The sequence below is a fragment of the Nycticebus coucang genome, chromosome 10 (assembly GCF_027406575.1).
Source record: "Nycticebus coucang isolate mNycCou1 chromosome 10, mNycCou1.pri, whole genome shotgun sequence".
NCBI classification, from domain to species: Eukaryota; Metazoa; Chordata; class Mammalia; order Primates; family Lorisidae; genus Nycticebus; species Nycticebus coucang.
Window position 1 is genome coordinate 106361028 of NC_069789.1, and position 5008 is coordinate 106366035.

Consider the following 5008-nt stretch of genomic DNA (forward strand, 5'->3'; position numbering starts at 1 on the left):
GGGTAATTAACCGTGTTCTGTTTAATCTTTTGTATCTGTACATCCTTTCTCTCTGGGGGATTAAGGGGCTTAAGTCTAGGTCAAGGATCAGAATCTGGTCCCCCTCAAACCAAGGTAGAAGGGACTGTACACCATCATCCAGACCCCACGCATGGCAGTGAAGGTACAAGGGATCCTCGCCTGGATTCATCACAGCTGGCTGAAGAAAGCTTCACTGCCCTGTGGGAACCAAAGGTAACATTTAACATGGTCAACATGCCCTGCTCCAGTCACATAGTGGGAGCTGGCTGGTTGATGCAAAGCTGAAGCCTGAGGAAACTCTTTGTGGATTTGTCTTAATTGGACTTTGGACTTTGGGAAAAGGGGAGGAGGGATGTGATCTGTGCACCCACACCACTAAGATAGTACAAAGAGTGACTCCTTTATAGCTTTTATGAATGTGAAGGCACCCAGAAGGGAGCTTGCACTCATAATCGGAGACAGTACTCTATATGTAACACAAGGAAAAGTGAAAACCCTTATGTATATTAGCCCCCCACCATGGTTTAATTGAGGCCTGGGTAGAGAACCCGAGAGGAGTCACAGTTCCTTAACTGAGTGCTGTTCCAGACCATTCAGGAAAGCCCAGCCAGGTGACTCTGAAGTTTGATGCCTGTAGCACCATGCAAAGGTGCTGCAGCAGAAGGAACTGGGAAAGAAACTATAGGACAGATCAGAAATACTTCTATGTCTTAGATTTTTTTTTTTTTTTTTTTTTTGTAGAGACAGAGTCTCACTTTATGGCCCTTGGTAGAGTACCATGGCATCACATAGCTCACAGCAACCTCCAACTCCTGGGCTTAAGCGATTCTCTTGCCTCAGCCTCCCGAGTAGCTGGGACAACAGGCACCCGCCACAACGCCCAGCTATTTTTTGGTTGCAGTTCAACCGGGGCTGGGTTTGAACCCGCCACCCTCGGTATATGGGGCCGGCGCCTTACCGACTGAGCCACAGGCGCCGCCCATGTCTTAGATTTTGTAGAAAAACAATGTAAAGTCAAATGTGAAAAGTGATTAATACCAGCTCCTGCAGAAGCAAGTTGATATTGAGACCCCAAATTAGAATATATGGAGTCTCAAAAGGGGGGAATGAGGCTCAGCGCCTGTAGCTCAGTGAGTATGGTCCCAGCCACATACACCAAGGCTGATGGGTTCGAGCCTGGCCCAGGCCTGCTAAACAACAATGACAACTGCAACCAAAGAATAGCCAGGCATTGTGGTGGACACCTGTAGTCCTAGCTACTTGGGAGACTGAGGCAAGAGAATCATTTAAGCCCAAGAGTTTGAGGTTGCTATGAGCTGTGATGCCACAGCACTCTACTGAGGGTGACATAGTGAGACTCTGTCTCCAAAAAAAAAAAAACAAAGAAAGAAGAAAAAAAGGGGCGGGGGCAGGAGAATGAGAGAGGATACCTGGGAAGGGTGAGGTCTAGGAGAACAGGTCTTCTCAAGGAGACCTCAAGGATACACCTGCAGGATCCTCTCCATGGTGACTCAGCTCTTAGGAATTTGTAGACATGGACGGTGCCTGTGGCTCAGTGAGTAGGGCGCCGGGGCCATATACCCAGGGTGGCCCGTTGGAACCTGGCCCCAGCCAAACTGCAACAAAAAAATAGCTGGACATTATGGCGGGTGCCTGTAGTTCCAGCTACTTGGGAGCCTGAGGCAAGAGAATCACCTAAGCCAAAGAGATGGAGGTTGCTGTGGGCTGTGACACCGTAGCACTCTACCCAGGGTAACAAAGTGAAACTCTGTCTCTTAAAAAAAAAAAAAAAGAATTTGGGCCGCGCCTGTGGCTCAGTGAGCAGGACGCTGGCCCCATATACCGAGGGTGATGGGTTCAAACCCGGCCCCAGCCAAACTGCAACAAAAAAATAGCCGGGCGTTGTGGCGGGCGCCTGTAGTCCCAGCTACTCGGGAGGCTGAGGCAGGAGAATCGCCTAGGCCCAGGAGTTGGAGGTTGCTGTGAGCTGTATGACGCCACAGCACTCTACCGAGGGCGATAAAGTGAAACTCTGTCTCTACAAAAAAAAAAAAAAAAAGAATTTGTAGACTTAACTTCCTGGGACCTGGAAATTTCCACTTCTGTAAACTCCTGTAGTTCTGTGGGGGCTGGAACATCTTCTGCTTGATTTAAACTGACCAATGAGAAAGGTTGGATTTTCTTTTTTTTTTTTTTTTTTTTTTGTAGAGACAGTCTCACACTATCGTCCTTGGTAGAGTGCCGTGGCATCACACAGCTCACAGCAACCTCCAACTTCTGGGCTTTAGGCGATTTTCTTGCCTCAGCCTCCCGAGTAGCTAGGACTACAGGTGTCCGCCACAACCCAGCTATTTTTTTGTTGCACTTTGGCGGGGGCTGGGTTCCAACCCACCACCCTCGGGATACAGGGCCAGCGCCCTACCCACTGAGCCACAGGTGCTGCCTTGTTTTTGTTTTTTGTTCTGGCTTGATTTTTGTAGGAATAGGGTCTTGCTGTGTTGCCCAGGCTGGCCTTAAACCCCTGGCCTTAAGCAAAGATGCTGCCTCCACTTCCCAAAGTGCTAGAATTATAGGCGTGAGCCACCAATATCAAATAATGATGCTGTGCCCAGGCCTGGTATTGTTATTTGAGCTTGTTGTAAATTTAATTTAGGATAAAATAAGTAATTTGATTACTGTTAGGAATTTGAACCCTCCACCCTTGGTATATAGGGCCGGCGCCCTACCCACAGGCCACAGATGCCATCCGGTTGGAATTTTTTGACTGGAGATAGAAAGGGAGAGACCTGGGGCGGTGCCTGTGGCTCAGTGGGTCGGGCACCGGCTCCATATACCAAGGGTGGTGGGTTCAAACCCAGCTCCTGCCAAACTGCAACAAAAAAATAGCTGGTTGTTGTGGCAGGCGCCTGTAGTCCCAGCTACTCGGGAGGCTGAGGCAAGAGAATGGCCTAAGCCAGGAGTTGGAGGTTACTATGAGCTGTGTGACTCCACCGCACTCTACCAAGTACAATAGTGTGAGACTGTCTCTACAAAAAAAAGGGAGGGGGGGAACAGCGCCTGTGGCTCAACAGAGTAGGGTGGCAGTGCCATATGCTGGAGTTGGCGGGTTCAAACCCAGCCCCGGCCAAAAACTGAAAAAAACAAAAAAAAAAAGGGAAAGACGAAGCCAGTCAGAGTGTGGCCATTTTAAATTCATTTATGCTGTTTGCTCCGCTGGCTGAATAAAGCCTTTTTCCTCTTAAATACGGTGTTTGAGTGCTCTGTCTCTTCATTGGGTCTTGTCTTCCTGCAACAGGGGAACTTACTGTTTTTCGTCATGGTCTTTGGGTCTTCACCCGCTCCCTGGTTGAGTAGGACTGACGGGGCGCTGCTTTTCCCAGTTCCCAATTCCACCAGCCAGCTGGGGACTGTGGGAGGACCAGAAATCTTTAGTGGGTGTTGGCTGGTTGTACCAGTTGTCTGTGTCCCACTGGTCAATCAGATAGATGTCCAGGACCCACAATATTCAAGCTGACTCAAATTGTCTAAGCCAGACTTTTCCCCTCGTCCTGCCCTAGTTGGCTTCTGCAGGATGTTGACGTGACATTGCTTGCTGCTTGACCAGGGTTATTTTATTTTGTAATTTACTTCCCTATTTTATCTTTCTTTCTCCTTTTCCGTTGATTTTTTTTTTCCTTTCTTTTTGCATGTCAGAGGGATAATGCACCAACAAAGAAGAGAGGCGCATCTCACACACGTGCGTGAACAGGCTTGATGCTTGTAAACTACTAAAGGGTCTGGTATGACTTTTTAATTTTTCTTTCTCTTTTTCTTTCTTCTCTCCTCCCCATCCCACCTTAAACACTGGAGCTGAGAACTAGTACCCGGGCTCTTGTGCCTGCCTGCTGGGACTTGGCTGCTGGATATACGTGGCATCCATGTCGACCGCACGTTGGTTTCAGCCTCGATCGCCACAGTGCCCTGGGGTTAACCAGATGTCTGGGGCAGACTTTAGGCTGCGGTTTGACCGGACCTGACCTCTGTGTCGCCTGGACCCAAATGTCTGTGGCGAATTGCGCCGTAGGTGTATGGAGCATGTCCGGGGGTAAACTGGGTAGTTGTTGGCCACATCACCCCTAGGAGGCGCCCGTGGGTCAGTATTTTTCCTCCTTGGGAAGGGGGTGTGTAAGTGAACAATGGTCACCACACTCATAGAGAACAGATGGCTCTGGTATGACTTTTTAACTTTTTTCTTTTCTCATTTTGTTTCTTTTCTTCTCTGTCTCTCTCCTTCCTTCCCTTTGTCTATTTTCTATTTTTTTTTTTTTTTGTAGAGACAGAGTCTCACTTTATGGCCCTCGGTAGAGTGCCGTGGCGTCACAGGGCTCACAGCAACCTCCAACTCCTGGGCTTAAGCGATTCTCTTGCCTCAGCCTCCCAAGTAGCTGGGACTACAGGTGCCTGCCACAACACCCAGCAATTTTTTGGTTGCAGTTCAGCTGGGGCCGGGTTTGAACCCGCCACCCTCGGTATATGGGGCTGGCGCCCTACCGACTGAGCCACAGGCGCCGCCCCTATTTTCTATTTTTTTAAAACACCTTCTCTAAGAATGAGCTGTTACTGGAAGAAGAGGGTCCAATCTGCCTGTCACTGTCAGCCAGTATGCAGAGACGCGGATAGGTCCACCAAACTTTCCAAAATTACAGTTTTATACATAAAAGTTCAAAGCAGAGACCACACCGACCTCTATTCCAAATAATAAATCAGCATACCTCAGTGACCTATTAGAACATGCCAATTCAAAAGTTAATCTCCTTAAGAATGGAAGAAAAAGTATCTAATGTACTCAGCCCTACTACGAAACTAATTTATGGCTTTCATATGAAAGCCATAACCCAGTTAAAACCTAAGAATATGGGGAAGGGGGAGAGGAGGGAGGGTGATTGGTGGGATTACACCTACTGTGCATCTTACAAGGGTACATGTGAAACTTAGTAAATGTAGAATA

The 5008-nt window shown here is 48.3% G+C and overlaps 1 pseudogene; it reads right to left on the reverse strand.

Annotated features, from left to right (window-relative positions):
• Nucleotides 1–3708: 3708 nt before the first annotated feature.
• Nucleotides 3709–3797, reverse strand: LOC128598044 (uncharacterized; annotated as a pseudogene).
• Nucleotides 3798–5008: the final 1211 nt, after the last annotated feature.